The sequence below is a fragment of the Haematobia irritans genome, chromosome 2, assembly GCF_050003625.1.
Source record: "Haematobia irritans isolate KBUSLIRL chromosome 2, ASM5000362v1, whole genome shotgun sequence".
Lineage (NCBI taxonomy): Eukaryota > Metazoa > Arthropoda > Insecta > Diptera > Muscidae > Haematobia > Haematobia irritans.
The window spans coordinates 113,809,715-113,829,295 of NC_134398.1; the positions used below are offsets into that span (position 1 = coordinate 113,809,715).

Genomic DNA, 19,581 nt, shown 5'->3' on the forward strand with positions numbered 1-19,581 from the left:
AAAAGTTCAAATATTGATATATCATTAGAGTTGAAGATGGGAAACCATTTTAAATAGTCGGATGTAGGCAAATCACTATTTTGCAGTAAATGTTTTCTCTCCGACATGCAGTTAACCCATTTGGAAATATATTCCTCATTTAAGATAGTATTATTTTTAACGTATGCGAAATCATCGGATTCATCTGAAAAAAAAAAAAACTAAAATATGTCGAAGGCGTTTAAATGTTATATCAAATTTTACCGTTAAATGAAATAATACCACTATTTTTAAATTGGTATGTTCGCCGTTTCAATAGACCTGATTTACATAAACGTTTTATCAAATTATTAAAGGCATCGTAAAGTTTTCCTGAGGCTCGCTGGCCAAAATTTGCTGGACAATAATATATATCTTTTGGTTCCTGTGGCAGAATTTGTATTATTAAATCCGTTAAAAAATGTAATCGTGGCGTGTTAATCTGCAAAATTAATTATTTATATTGTTAAATTTATTATTATTATTCGTAACTGTCAAAAATTTCAATTCTCTAATTTTGATTTAAACGGTTATATTTTAAGAAGTAAACTTGGACTAATTACAGCTCTGACATCTGATTTACATTAAAAAATGGAAGGTTAGCCTGGCCTACCACAGAGTTTTAAGCGGAATCTTATGGTAATGGTCGGTTATACATAAATAAAAATATGTACATATATACGCTTTAACTGCATAGTGGCGCAAGTGTCACTTCTATTATTTACTCGAAATTGACATCTTTTTGCAAGATATACTTGATTATTATTTTTGATAGCTTTGTTCTATCTGAATTATCCAAACATTTAACGGCGTTTTCTTGGATCAGAATTCGATATTCTATATCTTCTAGCTGCCGAAGAGTCTAAAATTCGAGAAGTTCTGGAGTGAATAATAAATAATAAATATTTGATAGCGTATACATTTAAGTTTATTAAAGAAGCCACTTTCACAGATCCCGTTATTTCTTCACACACACTTCTTTCTCTGTTTCTAGTGCATTGTCTAATTTATAGTTTGCAATATCTTGCACATCGCCTTCATTTTCGATTTCATACACCAGATCTTCGTAGTCAATGGTTTCATCTGGAGATACCAATATGCAATAGTATAGAATAAATTTCTCAATTCTAAGATATATATTACTAACCTTTTTCGTATTCGATAGCTTCGATAAACCATCCTGGAACGCATCGAAATTGGTTAACATAGTCCGCTAAAATATCGTCTGATATTTGTATTTTATTCGCCCCGTCCATGAAATATACAAATCCATTTATTTTAAAGTGATTTTTGACTAAAAGTGGGATGAAATAAATAAAAATGTAATAAAGAGATCCATTTTGTGTGAAGAAAAAGGGTGAATTGTCTTTATTACATATCTACTTAAATTTTGTACGAACATCATAAAAATCATTTGTTATTTTGAGCGACATTTTTCAAAGTTTTCTGTAGTGGTCAAAAGTATTCAAAGGGTTAAACCCTAACCGATAGCTCCAAAGAGTCATTGCTTTTAACTTGTTCCATATATCGGGCAATAACTTCAAAAATATTGGTGCCCGCAAACATATGAATTTGTAGCAAACTACGATAACTTAAATACCGACCAACTTACAAACCTATATATCTTCTACGAATTTCAATAAGTTCCCTATTATGATGATGATTTTTTTTAGCTACGCTATTGACAAATTTCTTTTTCCACCGATTTTTTTATTTAATTTGCGATTTTAACCCTTATGATATGTTGGGGTCATTTGATGACTCACGTCGTATTTTTCATCAGTGCATTTCTTACTGATGGAAAGTAAATAAAAGTTCTTAGTGGCCAGTGCATGCCCCCAACATAATATAAGGGTCAATGGTGATATAATCTGTACTTACTTTCTTTATGGATTGTTTCGGCAGTCAGGATTTCTCCACCTATTTTTAATATATCTTTTTTGCCTTTGAAAACAACATTTAAAAACATCGCCATGGTATATAATCTAAAGAATGCAAAATATATAAAATATTAATAACGTATTTAACACACATATATGTTAATAACGTATTTAAAGATTTTACTTACCTCAGATCCAATTCGAGCACAGAATTTAATGATGTTTTTTTATATTTTTGTATTTTGATTTTTTCCAATTGACGACAAACAGATTGTCAAACATGTTTTTTTTATTGAACATGCAAAGTATAAAAGAATTGGGTTAAATTTGTTTTCGCATGCGTGATTTATGCGACTTGCAAAGAACATTCGAAGCCGCTTTCGTGGGTATAAATTCTGTGATTTTCTGCATGATATTTGGATACAAATTTCGACTTCTAAAATTTTTTTTTAATTATAAGCTCTATAAGTTATAGCACCCAAATGATTGTTGGAGCAACAATACCTACAATTTCCATTTATAACTTCGAATCTGTTATCACAACCAAATTATTTGTTCTGTTGATACTTTGAAAAAACAAATAAGTTGTCATGACAGAGTAAAATAGAACAAATATTTTTTTACTTGCATAGATGTAGAATAACTAATATTTGGTCGTATGTACTACCATTTGGTACCATTGATACTTTTTTGGTTATTCTAACAATAAGATAAAGGAAATAACTGACAAATAGTCCACACAACTAAATAATATGAGTTCCAACAATCTATCTATTATCCTGCTCGAATTCCAACCAATCATTTCTCTGGGTGTGCATTGGTATCAGGTTAACATAAAAATAAAACGACTTCATTGTAAAGTTTACCGACTTTGGAGCAGACAAATGCGTCTTGAATGCTAAGCAAAATTCGCATTTGTAGTATAAGGACATGAAATATTTGGTTTCACGACAATATTTTTTCAGTATATAAGTATCTCGAGAAGTTGTAATCGGTTGTGCACAATATTCACAACATCATACGCTGTCAGTCTCTCGAAAAAGAGGTTTGAATAGATAACACTAGTTTACACTGAAAATGTACATTTGATGAGAGGTGACCTTTCTTATGTATTTTGATCTGCTGAATTTGAAAAAAAAATGTTACAAAATTTTTATCGAACAGTTTTTGAGATATCCCGCTATTTTTAGTTTTTTGCTCTTTTTTCACCGATGACCGATTATATCGATGTTGATACTTAAATGAAAGAAAATGACGAATAATCGTGTGTAATTGGATCTGTGATAAGTTAAGTGGTTCAAACAATATCGATGCAAAAAGCAAATTTTCAAAAAATCATATTTTACAGTGACACTTTTCCGCCAGGAAAGTATATATTTTAACTCGGGATATAATTTGTTTAGAAAAGAGCTAAAAACTAAAAATAACGGGATATATAAAAAAATGTTCCATAAGAAAAAATGTAAAAAAAAAAAATTCGAATTCACCAGATCAAAATTCATAAGAAAAGTCACCTCTCATCAAATGTACATGAAAAAAAAAATATTTCGTAAACTAGTGTAATTATTATGCCTTTTTTATCTAACGTGGACTCAATATGAACTATCATACAATTTAGAAGACAATGTTAAGAGGTTTTAATATACCTAGCCATCGGTAAGTTTACCCCTACCCTCGACTGGCCGAACTTTAGGCTGTGTGTTATTTACCTGATTTATTTTACTTTCTCGACTTGTTGTATCTTATAAACTCCACCATAAGAGGAGCGTATACTAATCTCGACATTCGTTTGTGACACACTGAAATGTTGATCTCAGAACACTTACAGTACGTTTGTTCTGGGTTGTGGTGAATTTCTTAGTCGACCTAGCGTTGTCAGCCCGTCCGTCTATTGAAAACACACTAACTTCTGAACGAACACGTTAACTTATCGACTTGATCCGATTCAGTTTAAATTTGCGATGTTAGTATGTGCCCTCTAACAAACTTCCATACCAGTCCATAATTATATACATATGTGTACATATCACCCATAGTAGTAAATGTCAAAAATTAATTGATTTCAAACTATTTTTTAACATGTTATTCTAATGCATGAAAACGTTACATTGAAATAATTTATAATTTTTGATAAAATTAATCTGAAAATTTTATTCAAAAGTAATTTGCAATTTTTTCCAGAGAAACAGTTTGAAAAACGTCTGAATGCAACACGTTTTCAAATGGTTAAACTGTGAAAGTTGTCGGTGCAAAAGTCAGATTTAGCTCTACCCTGTATGAATACAATATACTAACCACGTCTATTTTCGATTTTCATATGGTTATGTGAAATCAAACAGGCAATAGTACCCCTATAAAATTTGGCACAATGTTTGCCTTTGTGTGGTTCAATATAGTCGATTCTAATCCATATTAGTATTATCTTACTTTTTATAAGGAAAAGTCATTCGGAAATACAAAAATTTTAAAAAAGGTATGAAATAAATGGTTCAAAGAAATGTATGTATACTATACAAATTCCAATATTGCCAAATTTTTTATTGAGGTTTACGACGTTTTTGACGTATGGTAAAATACGTCATAAATTTATGTCAAATACCTTATAGTTTACGACAGACCATCTCTGATAACTACTTATAGACGATTAAGAACTAATGAGGCTTATATAGGTATTTAATCTGCATTGTACTTTGGCATTGGCAATTGTTACCACAATCCATTTAATTCGATTGGGGATGATTGTCTTTAGTAGAACTTTAAACGCAATGCAGGATAAGATTGAGCTTGACCGAACTGTCGACCATTATTATGACTCAATTAATACTATTTTAATTGTTGCAAATTCTTACATTCCGTAAAGAAATCAGTATTAATTCATACTTTATTGTAGTTATTTCTAACTATTTTCAGTTCAGGAAAAATTTCCTGAATTAAAAAAATTATTATATTGAACAAAATATTAATTTAATGGAAATAAAATGGCTAAACTAAATTATTTGATTTCGTTTTCTTTTATTTTCGAAGGCTCTCCTTCTTGGTGTACCATTCAAAAAAATCTTGAACAAATTATATGATTGGTGACCAACATAAAGTTTTATGATTAGTAGTGAAGCATTTGGAATACCGCTTGTACAAATCCGTGAGATGTTTCCTTTAGTGGACTGTAGATAAAGATTAACTCTCGGAAATGTAAAGATTTTTTGTAACGAAAAGAGAAGAAAGCAAAAGGCAAAGTTTAAGTTTAAAATTTCAAAAGTATGGCTTTATTCAGGATGACGGCAGCTTACCAAGGGCAATGACGAAGCACAAGTGAAGTTTTATAACAAACGAAGTGTCAGTCAGACATTGTGATTTAGAATTTACAACAATTAAATTCATTTTGAGTAAAAGCTTTAGGGTTATCGCATAAAGGTTGAATTCAAGTATCGATAACAATAATTCATATTAGGTATTGGCAATTCAATTATTTACGTTAAATTCAAAATATTCAATAATGTAGATATTCAAAATATTATTATATTAATAATAAACAAAAAAGTTGGGGAACAGAGTTCAACACCGCTGACGAGACTCAGTCGCCAAGTCGCTGCCGAGAGTAAACACTTATGCCGATTTCAAAAACTTTTTGACCCTGTGTTACAGTTAGGGTTGTCAGACGGGCTTGATTTGGCTTGATGGTCAAGTTTTTTTAATGTGTGTGTGTGTAAAGTGAAAAAGTGATTTTTCAAGTTTATTGTAAGTTAATTTTTCTCTCTAATTTATTCTTGCTACATATGTACATGCAAAAAATAATTTTTTCCTCCCAAACGAAATTTTAGACAAACAAATATCGTTTATCATTTGCTTTTCACTGTAAGGAAGTACCTTTTGGAAAAAAGGATATTCTGTTTGTGATAAACGTTTATTTTTTTTCCAGGATGTAAAAACAATTTCATAAAGACTAACCCAAAAAAAAAAAAACAATCTTTTCTAGCTAATACACTAATATCGTTATAAGTTATATTTATATAGCGTAGTTTGCAGCGCCCATGAGCCGATTAAACAAATTTTATTTAACAGGAACATACGTTTAGTTGGGCACCGTGAAGCAGTGATTGGTACGTTCGCCTTGCATACCAAGTGTCCTGGGTTCGATCCCTGCTTCGACCGAACACCAAACAGTTTGTTTTTTTGTTTTTATATATATATTCCAGATATGTTCGGAAGATTCCGAAAAGATGTTCAACATTACATATTACTATATTAAATTTTTACCATGAAAATGTGTCTTATTAAAGACCTAAAGTCAGAAAAAAACAGTGCTTGACACAAACGAAATGGACTGCGTTGTTTGTTCAAAAATAATTTTTTTTTTTGAAAAAATAAAAATTTTGTAACAAACGAATTTTTTGGTGGTAAAAGTTTAACATTTTCGAAGAAATTCTAACTAAAGAAAAACGTTTTCGGTACACGTTTTCCAAACGTTTTTTTTTTCTTTGCGTGTAATAATACTAAAATATACTAAACTATATATAAAACTATTGTTGTATTTATAAGGACTAATATGATATATAGTTTTTTTTATGCCACTATAATTTAAAAATATAGTTATCTTTAGGTATGTTTCTCATTCGTGTTTTCTATCCAAATAAGCAATGTCTTTTGTGAAAAAGCATTTATATACCAAACATAAGAATAGAATGACATTTGATCTAATAAAAGCTGAACTATTAGTAGGAATAAATTTTAATGAGGATTGCAAAAACTTTCAAAATTTTTTTAACAACACGCGATGGTAGAGAATTAATTAATTCTTACTCGTCGGTTCGATTCTAAGGGGATATGACCTTTAGCTCAACCAATCTCTTTGTAAAGAATATAAAATTTATCTCAGAGGTAAAAATATTGAAATACGAAAACTATTTTGTTGTTTTGTATTTTTTCATAAGACCAATTTCAGTGACCAATACAGTTGACGCTATGAACATTATGATTAAGTTCAGGCACACAGAACCCAAGCAGGATGAAATATTTCGTAAGAATTTGGAAAACTACTCACTCCTCCCTTTGACCTTTTGCTTAATTGTTTTAGTGCTGTTGAAAGGTTGACATGCAACAATCACTCATGTTTCGTGATTATTAAAGTGGTTAGGCCAATTTGTATCCACATTTAATCTGGCACTACGCTGGGTCCTTTTCAGACCCTTGGAAAATGTTAATTTATACCTCACCTTTGGATCAAGTTGTTAACAGGATTAATAGGTGGCATTCTAAACGTAAGTGTTTGCGGTAGGATTGTTCCTATTATTTCTGCTCCTCCAAACCTCTTGGATATTATGGGGTATAATGGCCAACATGTGATTGATATAAATCATGATTTGTGACAAGGGTCATTGGTTTGCATAAGTGACTTGGCTGTGATATAATTTCCAATGGAAATGCATTTACAATTTTTGCACCATTTCAGTAAGAACAGAATTCCTAACATCGTGACTAACATTATTTCGTAGCCATGTGTCGCATTAAATAGAGGCATAAATTACTTAGAAAATTATTAGAAAACGAGCTCTACTCGTATAGTTGTAATTAATTGCTATGGTCACAGCTAAAAAGGATAAATAATGAAGTATGAAATAAAGAGGATAAATAATGAAATTTATTAATGGTAAATTATTTTATAAAAATCTCAATCTTGTTTTTCCCCAAACTGTTTTCAATTAAATTTATGAACAAAATCATAAATATACGAGTATGACCTAAATATTTGCACACTATTGGATAGTGTTGTAATGTTGTTTATAGCGCAATTGCCGACTGAATGCGTAGCACCGAAAAGAAAACAAATAAATAAAACACAGGATTTAGTTTTTCTTCAATAATTATTTCAATAAAACGTAATTTTATTGAATTTTTGGGAACAATATTTACCTTTGCTTACAAATCGTTATTACAAGAACGTTATCCAATTAAAGAATAAAAAATAATGCTTAGACGCCGAAAGACGGTAACGGCGCGACTCGTTAGAAAAATGTAACAAACAGGGCTGCATTCAGAGCTTAGTGTACATTTTCTAACGACGATGGAATTGTCATTTTACAATAATTTATGTCCCCATCTAAAGGTGAGTACTAAGTTCGAGTTTAGCCGCTAAAGTGAAAACTCAATCGGTAAAAAGGCATAAAATTATGCATATTTGTTGCAAATTTTATTATAACTTGATGGGGAATAGCCCAAAGCAAATTAACACAAAGTTTGTATTCCTTAAAATGGAATATTAAAGAAAAGTAATCGTGAAAAAATGACGATTTTAGCGCCTAAAGGTGGGTATTAAGTTCGAGTTTAGCCGCTAAAAACATGATTTTTTCACGATTACTTTTCTTTAATATTCCATTTTAAGGAATACAAACTTTGTGAAAATTTGCTTTGGGCTTTTCCCCATCAAGTTATAATAAAATTTGCAACAAATACGTATAATTTCATGCATTTTTCTTACTGATTTAGTTTTCACACTAGCGATTTTAGTGGCTAACTCGAACCTTAAACTCAAACTTAATACACACCTTAACGAATAAATTTTAAGCAAACTAATTTGAACTTAAACACGGAATATCAATCCCGTTGAATATATCTCGACGAAAAATGTTCAACTTTATTTTAAAATAGCCATTGCTCCTACAAGAGGCTCGTGTAGTCAAATCGGCGGATCTATTTATATGGGGAATGTATATGATTACAGCGATACGGATAAATTTTTACATGATTTTTAGAGGATATATGTATATTAACACACGTACCGAATTTCGGATAAAATCTGGTATTCCAAGAATTCAACTGGAAACATTTTTTTTGATCAGGAGCAAGATTATTTTCGTGAGCGAGTTTTCCGAAATTCTTTATTAACGCAAACTCACAAGTTGGTCCGTATACATAAGGTCGCCCAGTATGCCCGCCTTGCATACAAAGGTCGTGGGTTCAACCTCAGTTTCGACTGAACACGAACAAAAATTTTCAGCGGTGGATTATCCCCTCTCAGTATTGCTGGTGACATTTCTGCGTGTATCTTTACTTCTCTAAGTGATTTCACCGTATTGTGAAACGTCGTTCAGACTAGGCTATAAGAAAGAAGTCCCTTGTCAATTAGCTTAACATAGAATCGGGCAATACTCATTAATAAAAGAGAAGTTCACCACCTGTAGTACCACAACGGATTGAATTGTCCAAGTCAGCAGTCCAATAAATTATGAAAAAAATAATCGCATAAAATAGAACTGGTGTTAGAATGCGAAAGATTATCAATTTCTACCATTTGAACAGTATCAAGATCCTCCATCAACGGGCCTCATGGCATCGAATAATATCTTGGGTAAGTCCAACTATAAATATTTTTTATCATATCTATTCAATTACATTAATATTATATAACTCCTGAACTCTCCCAAGACTAAGCACGGTCGAGAGCCAGAAAGTAGCATCTTACATAGGAGATAGATTTATATCGATGATTGTTACACCTGGTAGTAAACATGTGTCATTGAAATTGAGCAGACGATACCAATTTGCAGATATAACGTAATTTTTTAGTATTCTTTCATAGAAACTTATGAAAAGTTTCGTAGTATTAACGAATACTTTGATTGTATTTGTGAAACTGTTTCGTTTTATCAATCGAAATGTATCGATTTCACAAAATTAATGAAATACAATTTACGCCTTTTTCCAATTTGATGGATTTTAAAATTTAAAAATTTATATTTATATACTGATGATGCTATTGGCGGCATTTCAAAATATGATCTTTCATATTCTCCCGAATCATGAGTGTGTATAGTAATACACACAGAACTAAAAAATAATTTTATTTGAAACAAATACGAAGAATCAAATTAAATACACTCTTAGAAAAATATGTTTTTCATATGTTCCGATATAAACAAAATGTGTTTCGGGCACAATTTTAAAACACAATACATTTAAGTGCAAACATGTAATGTTCCTAAACTAACACTAAATGTTTGGGACATCTATGTTAATATGTTAGAATATATTATGTTTGGGGCATGGATGTTTCATAAAAATCATATGTGTGAATGCAAACATATATAAATTTACAAATTTCGACTAAACATTCATATGTTGTGATATTTTATTCAAAGCGACAGAGAGAGAGTATAGAGAAAGAAATAGAGATGGGAACCGGGAGAGTTGACAAAAGATATCAACATAACACAGCGAAAGAATGTTGTATGTTGTTTCGGAAAACTGTTTTATGATAAGGCCAAAAATTTGATATGCTTAAGTCTAAATATTATTTAATTTGAATAAAGAGAATGGACATTCGGAACCAAGAGAATAGTCATTTGAAAAACAAACAGCATATGTTTTCCCCTTGTACACGCTCACAAAAAATCGCTTCTGTAACATATACTCCCAAACATATTTTGCTTCAAGCATATAAATTTTTGGGTATTGCCCAAACATTTATATGTTTGATCTCTTCCAATATATAATATGTTTGAAAGCATATTGGTCTAAACAATATATGTTTGGGTAGTCAAAGTTCCAAACATTTTGTATTTTTGCATCCAAATTCAATAATGTTGTCTTCCAAAAAACAATATGTTATTTTGTGAACATATAATATGTTTGGAAGCATTTTGCACCCAAAAATATTATATGCTTAAAAAAATTCTCCCAAACAATATTGTGCTCAAAATTTTATTTATTTATTTATATATTTACAATCATAATGAATTATGAAAATAAACAGGTAATACAGGTGCTAACAACATAGGTTTTCGACCTGAATGCTCAAAATTTTGTTTCTGCCTAATTGTATATTCCCCCACATCTTTCTCACTTCCACGACATTTTTTAGTTCTTAGCACCTTTTTTTGTAATACAAACATTGTAGAAGAAATTATTCAATTGTATGATTTTTTTTTATTTTAATTTTACCTTTTGCCGGACGGGGATTCGAACAGCGGACCACACAGTTTGTAAGGATCAAAGAAGTAGCTGATCAATTGCCCAAGGAAAAATAAAATGTTAATTTTGTAATAACAAGCAACAACCACCAACTTAATTCAATATCGCTCCCTGTTAAATAGCGCTCCAAGCTACTAAACACATATATGTTTATAGGCTATTTCTAAATTAATATATGTTTGCATCCAAGCATATTATATTTACAAACATTTTATGTCCCAAACATAATATGTTCTAACATATTAACATATATGTTCCAAACATGTTATGCTAGTTCATGAACATTATATGCTTGCACTCAAAAATATTGTGTTTAAAAATTTGTGTTCTAAACATATAATGTTTATAGCCAAACATATGAAAAACAGTCTTTTTCATCCGTGTATGCGTGGACATGTCAGGAGTCTTCATAAAAATAACGAAAAGGCACTATACTCTTTTTAGAGTTGGGACAGTAAAATGAAATAAGGAGGAAATAGTGAAAAATTACACAGTAAAATATATAAAAACAAAGTTTAGTTCCTCTTTATTAATAAGTAGTCCACGAGGAGTTGACGGACACCTTCAAATATAAAAGCGGGCATTAAGTTCGAGTTTTGCAACTAAAACAATTTAAAAAGTTTATTTTCTTTAAAATGAATTATTAACGAAAAATAAAAGGCATTTTAGAGCGATGGTGTTAAATGCTAGTAAAAAACTGTTCACGCCTAAATAAATTTATGTTTATATTATAAAATTACTTATGTATGTTTATACTCGACTCCACGTTCTTCTTTTGTTATAGTTTTTGAATACCAAATTTTAAAGTTTTGTACCAAAAACAGTTTTTTGTTACAAAATTGTTATTTTTGCTTTAAAAAAATAATATTTTATCCAAAAATCAGTCAATTTCGTTTATATCAAGCACTGTTACTGACTATAAATCTTTAATAACCCACATTTCAAAGTTTTAAAGTTAAATTAAAAAAAAGTGTTCGGTCGGAGCAGGGATTGAACCCACGACCCTTTGCATGCAAGGCAGACATGCTAACCACTGCTCCACGTGGCAAACAAATGTATGTTTCTGTTAAATAATGTTATGTTTGCATGGGCTCGTGGGCGCTGCAAACTATGCTATATAAATGTAACTTATAACGATAATTATCTACTGGTGACTATAACAGCTACGTAGTCCAGTGGATTGTGTGTTGGCTTACAAACTGTATGGTCCTCGGTTCGATTCTCCGTGCAGGCGAAAGGTAAAATTAAAAAAAAAATATAAAAGTGAATAATTTCTTCAACATTATTTGTATTACAGAAAAAGGTGCCAAGAACTAAAATATTTGGTGGAAGTGAAAATTACGAGTATGGTAGGGAATGAGGACAATCGTCTTTGGGAAAAATTCTTCCAAGCATACAATATTTTTGGGCTCAAAATGCTTCCAAACATATAATATGTTCACATAAAACAAACATATTAATGTTTCGGCAGTATCCAATAATATATATGCTTCCTGCAAAATATGTTTGGAACATATGTTAAAGAAGCGATTTTTTTTTTGAGGGTGTATTCAATTTTCCTGCGATAAACCTTTTTAAAGATTCAACGTCCAGAGATTTTATCGAAAATATTTTTTAATGAACTGATATAAAAAATCCACTAATCACTCTGGATCGGATCAAATCTGCTTCTGTTAGAAGCCAAATCTTTGGTCGGTTTATACGGGGGCTAGCAGGTTGGCTGATAAGTCCCCGGTCTAACAAAGAAAAACACATTTTTTTGTCAAAATTCGTTTTTATTATTCAACATAGTTCCCTTCAAGAGCGATACAACGATTATAACGACCTTCCAATTTTTTGATACCATTTTGGTAGTACTCCTTCGGTTTTGCCTCAAAATAGGCCTCAGTTTCGGCGATCACCTCTTCATTGCAGCCATTTGCAATACCAACCGACCTACATCAATAACAACTACTTGTGCCAAGTATCAAGTTGATAGCTTGTTTCGTTCGGAAGACGGACTAGACTCAGAATTTCACCACGACCCAACCATCATAATATTTCGACAATATCAACAAATATATATTCTTCCTGCAAAATATGTTTGGGACATATGTTAGAGAAGCAAGTCTTTTTTGAGGGTGCAGTCAAACTGGTCGCTATAACTAAATCTGAACAGATTTGCACCTAATGCGGCACATGTTTGCTTTTTTTTAAATTGTTGTTAATCGTGACCTAGTATTTGATTAAAAAGATGGAGAGACGTACGGACAGGGGGACAAATGGACGTACATACGGATATCGTTAAAACGACTCAGTGCGCGGTCCAGACCAGAGTAAACAGTACTTTGTTTATAGGGACTGTGACCTCTTTAGAGAAAATTATAAAAATAGGCATTATTTTAAATAACCATCCTATGGTGTAAAATGTTTTGCTCTATCCGTTATGCCTCCCTAATTTTAATATTTGCAAATAATAATGCATCGAATAACATTGTCAATGTGAATCGTTGTTGTGTTTGTACACATTCTGGTAATTTCAGATACAGGACAAGGGATAATGATGCAGTTGTGGTCATACTGTATGTCACAAACACCCGTTTTCAGAGAGCAAGACACACACATACACATGGAAAAACAAAAGCAGACATATTTGCCAGGACATTTAAACGATTATTAAACTTTTTATGGCTTCATCACAACATGAATGCAAACAAAAACCTGGCATCTGTTTAACTTGGGGTTTAATTGAGCGGTTATTATTTTAAATGACACCTGCATGAACTCAAGCCAAAAGGAGGAACAATGATCTTCTTTAATGGGTTAACCTTATTATGGCCTTATTAACTTTATAAATACAGGTCGAAAATAATGTTAATATGGAAGGTCGTAGTTTCTATTTCCACTGGTAATCGACGTAATGACATTGTGTACTAAATTTTTTATACCCATATAAGATAGCATATTATACAAGTTAAAGGATTTTCCTGGGAGATGTAAAAAAAAAACTAAGTTTCACGGCGCGACCAACTGCGCCGAATAGTATAACACATAGGAAATTTTAGAATGCACAATTGTAGATTTACTACTTTAACCTTACATTCAAACTTAATGAGAAAATAATTAAACAAATATCCCTCCAAAAGCTTATAAAATGCTTTGTTCTATTAAAAGAAAATGTGGTGATTTTTCAGACCCTAATTCTTGGAAAATTGTGTACACAGACTTTGTTAGGTCGAGAGTGGAATAGGGTTGAATTGTTTGGGATTCGCGTTGTAATAATCATATAGCTCGTGTACAACGAGTATTTGATAAATATGCATTGAAATCTCTCCCAATACACACAAAGAAAATTTAATCAAAATTGATCCAACTAAAAATTTTCAAATATTTTCATCAATACAATGAAAATATTCGTTAATAGTACGAAACGTTACGTTGATTAACACAAAATTCGTTATAATAACGAAAAATTTCATTGTATTAACGAATTTGTTTCATTAGCTCAGTTTTAATGACACATTTCGTTAATATAACGAAACTTTTTCTATCAGTGTAGGTTAACCTTCCAGTTACATTTCCAAATACTTGTTATTAGGTCTTCAAAGTCTTGAAGATCATCGCAAAATTCAGTATGCTCTTTTTGACTGATTTTCCGGATTTTTATAGATCTATGAGATATTTTGATATATTGATTCTCGTACTCTAAAGACTGAAATAAATAATAAGTACATCAAACTTATTTCAGACGAATTAATCGAATATCAAATTAGACTTATCAAATCTAGAGCGTAACCAAGGCTGAAGCCATTATCCAGCAAAAAAAGAGCTTCCAAGAAAGTAGTTTGGATCCCCAATCTGTGATCCGGAAGTAGTGCAAACTTGGATCATCTCCAATGAATTGTACATGGGCTTGTCTTAGGATGGAAGTACTCCCTTTTTGGATCCTTTGCATTGCTTTAGAAGTTGTGCCCTGGAAGTTAATTTGAATGAAGAAATTTAAAAAGCGAAAAAAAAAACAATTTTTTTCAACCAATTTCACTTTTTTTCATCCATATGTTTTATTACACAATTATTTTCCTATTATCTAATTTTTACAATTTGAAAAACTTTTTCGCTCCGACCAGGGGTTGAACCTGGGTTTGCTGATACCATAACAGAATGCCTTAGCACACTCAGCTACAAACGCCATTGAACATAAAGCGTCGAAAGGTCAATTCAAATGTTTGTGATATGATCGTAGTACGACACCAAGGAATAACATTATAATTGCTTCTCGAGATGTTCTTTATTAGTATTAACGAACAAATAAGAAACGCAGTTTCAAATCTCACCAGCGGCAATTTTTTTATCAAATACATCTTCTAAAAAATTATTTTTTTATGTCATGCATCGTTTTTATTTTTTAATTTTCGGCATATATTTTCGTATAAATACATTTTTTCCATTAAAAATCAACAAAAAAATTAAAAATTCTCGTAATTTGCAAAACCTTCTCAAAAGAACTTCCATGGAAGCGGAAAAGTCAAACGGCACAGGTTCAAATCCCGGCGGGGATGAAAATTATTTTTTTATTATTTTTTGCGCTTTAGAAGAAATGTGCACTTGTCCAAAAGGACTGCATCGGAAGTAGAAAAAAATTATTGGGGGATCCCACGACCCGCTTTAGAAGAAATGTTTGTGGACTTGTCCAAAAGGACTGCATCGGAAGTTGAAAAAACTCGATGGGGGATTCTGGGATGGGCTTTAAAAGAAATGTTTGTGGAACAACTTCCATTTTTTTTTGCTGGGTACTCGTTCTGTCATGGCTGGTAAACTCTATGATGATCTGTTTGCACCTCATTGCAGGTGAAGGTGTCCGATGGCATGGGAACATAGTTTTGCCGACTAAGCGTCTGGCAGTTTGCGCTTGTAGATATTGCGAAATTGTTCTTATGCTGACTCTGTCACACGTATTCCATTGGTAGAGATGGGAACGTTGTTAAATTAATTTAAAGCTACACACAAAAAATTATCACCAAAATTGTTTCAATTAAACACTTAATTGAATTTGGAAACGGATTCAATTAATATGTTAATTGATTCAATTAATTATTTAATCAAATTCGAATAAAAACCAATTAAAAAATGATTGATATAATAAAATATATGATAAAATATTAATTGATTCAATAAATTTGTTAATCAATTCGGAAATAATTTTCAATTACAAACGTGATTGAAAATTTTTCCGTTTCCAATTATACATGTGATTGATCCAATCTTCTTCGTGATTGAATTTGAATAATTTTGAGTAATGGAAAGAGCGAAAAGAGAACAGGAGAATAGGTATTTATTCAACAATGTATGATGGAGAGATCAGTCTGTGGAAGTAACCCGTAACGAACGGTTGGGTTTTTGTTTTTCGCGTAAATTGAAAAACATGATTGGCGACATTCTGTCTGCTGCATTCAAAATGTGTGTATAAATATTTTGAACGCAACAAAAAATCATAGCAAAGGGTTGAAATAAATATAGAGTGCAACAACAAATGGCCACGTGCTAAAGGTTTCAAAAAAATATATGTCAGAACGCATTTGAAATTACCTGCGTTTTGTGGTATTGTAAAAATGGAAAACAATCTAAGTTTATTGAAGATAAGAAATTGTGAAAAGTGGATACCGTTTTCCATTGTGGCCTGTTTATATTAAACGGACTAAAATAATATATTTTTTATTCATTTCTTTTAGTGACAAATTTTATTTCCTGAAATTTACCAAACAATCCCATCAACTCCATCATTTTATCAAATACGAGGGCAGTTCGGAAACTTTTAGCCTAGCACAAAAAGCGCGGTATAAACAGAAAAAAGTTAAGTGTTTTGGAAACTTCCATCTCTGTTATGAACACGTATTAAATTTTGTTTCGATCTGGCAACTCCTTCATATAGAAACAGGTGTTCAAAAAAGACGCATCCGCAATTTTTTACAATGAAAAAATTAGAAATGCGTGCTGTTATTAAATATTTACATAAAAAAGGTTTATCGGGACAAGAAATTCATAATGATATGGTGAATGTGTTAGGTGAAAGTGTTCCTTCATATGCAACTGTAAAAAATTGGGTTGCTGAATTTAAACGTGGTCGTACAAGCATTGAAGATGAACCACGTAGTCGACGTCCAAAAACAGCAACAACAACAGAAATTGTAGACAAAGTGCATGATATGCTATTAAATGATCGACGAATAAAAGTGCGTGAAATTGCTAATATCATGGGCATCTCAAATGATCGGGTCCATTCAATTTTGCATGAAGAACTACAGATGAAAAAGCTTTCTGCAAGATGGGTGCCGCATTTGTTAACAATCGATCAAAAACGCAAAAGAACGAACATTTTTCAAGCTTGTTTGGATTTTAAGCATCGTTTCATAACTGTTGTTGAGACATGGATCCACCACTATACTCCAGAGACAAAGGAACAATCCAAACAATGGACTGAAGCTGGAGGAAGTGCTCCAAAGAAGGCAAAAGCAATTCAATCGGCTGGTAAGGTTATGGCAACTGTTTTTTGGGACCTCAAAGGTATTTTATTGTTACTACCTGCAAAAGGGTAAAACAATAAATTCTGAGTACTATTGCAACCTTTTGGATCAATTAAATGTACAAATTCGAGAAAAAGTCCTGGCTTACAACACAAAAAATAATTTTTCATCAAGACAACGCACCAGCGCACAAGAGTGTTTTAACAATGGCTAAAATCAACGAATTAAAGTACGAGTTGCTTGACCACCCACCTTATTCTCCTGATTTAGCTCCCAGTGACTTTTACTTGTTCCCAAATCTAAAAAAAATTCCTTGCTGGCAAGCGTTTTACCTCAAATAAAGCTGCATTACAGTTGTAAACCACTATTTTGAAGACCTTGAGGAAAACTAGTTTAATCAAGGGATAGAATTGCTAGAAAAGCGTTGGACTAAGTGTATTGAAGTTTCAGGAGATTACATTGAAAAATAAAAATAGTTTTGAAAAACTAACTATTCTCTTTCATTGATTGGCTAAGAAGTTTCTGATAAAAAACTGCCCTCTTATATAAGAGTATGTTTGTAATCAAAAGTTGGGTACCGTATTGATCTTTTAAAATTATAAATTTTTTTCACTTGGAAGATTCACTTTGTTGTTGCGTTGGCATTAAACTGTATTTTTGTTTTACCTGTCTTTTTCAGTTTGAACCCAAGTAGAGAGCAGTATATCGGATATATAAACTAATGAACTGAATTATGTAATGGTAAAAAAGTTCTTTCCTTGGATTTTAATATATGAAAAATATCCGAAAATAATAAAAATATGTATTTACCATTTATATTTTTTTCTATTTCCAGAATTTGCAAAGTATCATCAATATAACACCAAATATAACATTGCTTTGCCATTTTTTTCTTTGATTGGGTCAAATTTTAATAGACGATTTCAATGTGTGGAAATTTTGGAAAGTAATTGTTACTAAAATTAAATTACCGAGCTCATTAATACACCTTTTTATGCAACTGCAAAAGAAGAAAAGAAGCAACCTGGAACTAGGAATTGAACTTGATATTCTATGCAGATTTATTGGAAATCTAGGCGCATCTACATATTAGAAGGAACATGCTGGCATTTTTATTATAATAAGGAAGATTATGATTTATATAGTTTATTTTTTTACCCTATAGTTGTTATTGACACCCCGAAAAAAAGTTAACTTTTTTATAGGAAGAATGAAATATCACGCACGAAAATTGAACTAAATTTTACTCCACAATATGACATTTCCACAAAGCGTTGTTAAAACCAGGAAATTTTATTGCCCTGTTGTACTTTTTAACTGCAGTTCACGAAATTACATCATCTCATAGAAGAAAAAATTAACTAAAAGTAAAGAAGAAAATCATTGGCGCCAAATCATGACCATTTTAACCATACATTTTTACTACACTGAAAAAAAGCATACTCGGTTCCAAAGATTTTGTCTTTACTTTAAAAAAGTTGGTATCGATTCCGAGCCAAAGAAGCGGAGAATACAAGTAAGGATACTTTTAAGACACATTTCTCTTTTAAATTTAGGTTTTGTGCACTTGCTTCTAGGAAGCAAATTTTAATTTTCGCTTTCTCAGCTTTTTTTCTTCATATGCTATCAAAGTCCTTTAAAAACGAGTTAACGGCAACTTTATTTTCCAAATTAGGACTCGACTTCCAGTAGAAATTATGCTATGTTTGAAGTAAAAAACTTCTTTAAAATAAAGTTTTGAAAAACATGTCCTATATTTGAACGATTTTTTGCTTTGTAGTCAAGATGCAAAAATACAACAAATTTAAAGACAATTTCATTAAATTTAAAGAATTTTTCTGAATTATTAAAGTCAAGTTGACCTTAGCCTATAATTTTTTTCTTTCATGTTAAGATACCCATTTTTAAGTCAAATCACTTAATTATAAGGACAATACGACTTCATTGAAAAGTTTATCGACTTTTGGACAAGGAAAATAACTTTATTTTAGAGAAATGCGTCTTCTATGCTAAGCAAAATTTGTATTCGTATTTTAAAGACATGAAATCTTTGACCTCACGACAATATTTTTTTCAGTGTATTTTTGGGAATCTGTGTAGTAATTGTATGTGTAATTTATGTTAGAACAAACCACACAAATGACAAGAACCAAATTTATTTGTCCATTGCATAATTCAAAAAATAATAAAATATTGAATATGTTTTATAAGAAACACAT

At 31.3% G+C, this 19,581-nt stretch overlaps 1 long non-coding RNA gene across 1 annotated transcript in view; it reads left to right on the top strand.

Moving 5' to 3' along the window:
* The window catches only part of LOC142225666 (uncharacterized), a 107,010-nt gene that overhangs the window by 6,447 nt on the left and 80,982 nt on the right, over window positions 1–19,581 (top strand). The window lies entirely within an intron of this gene.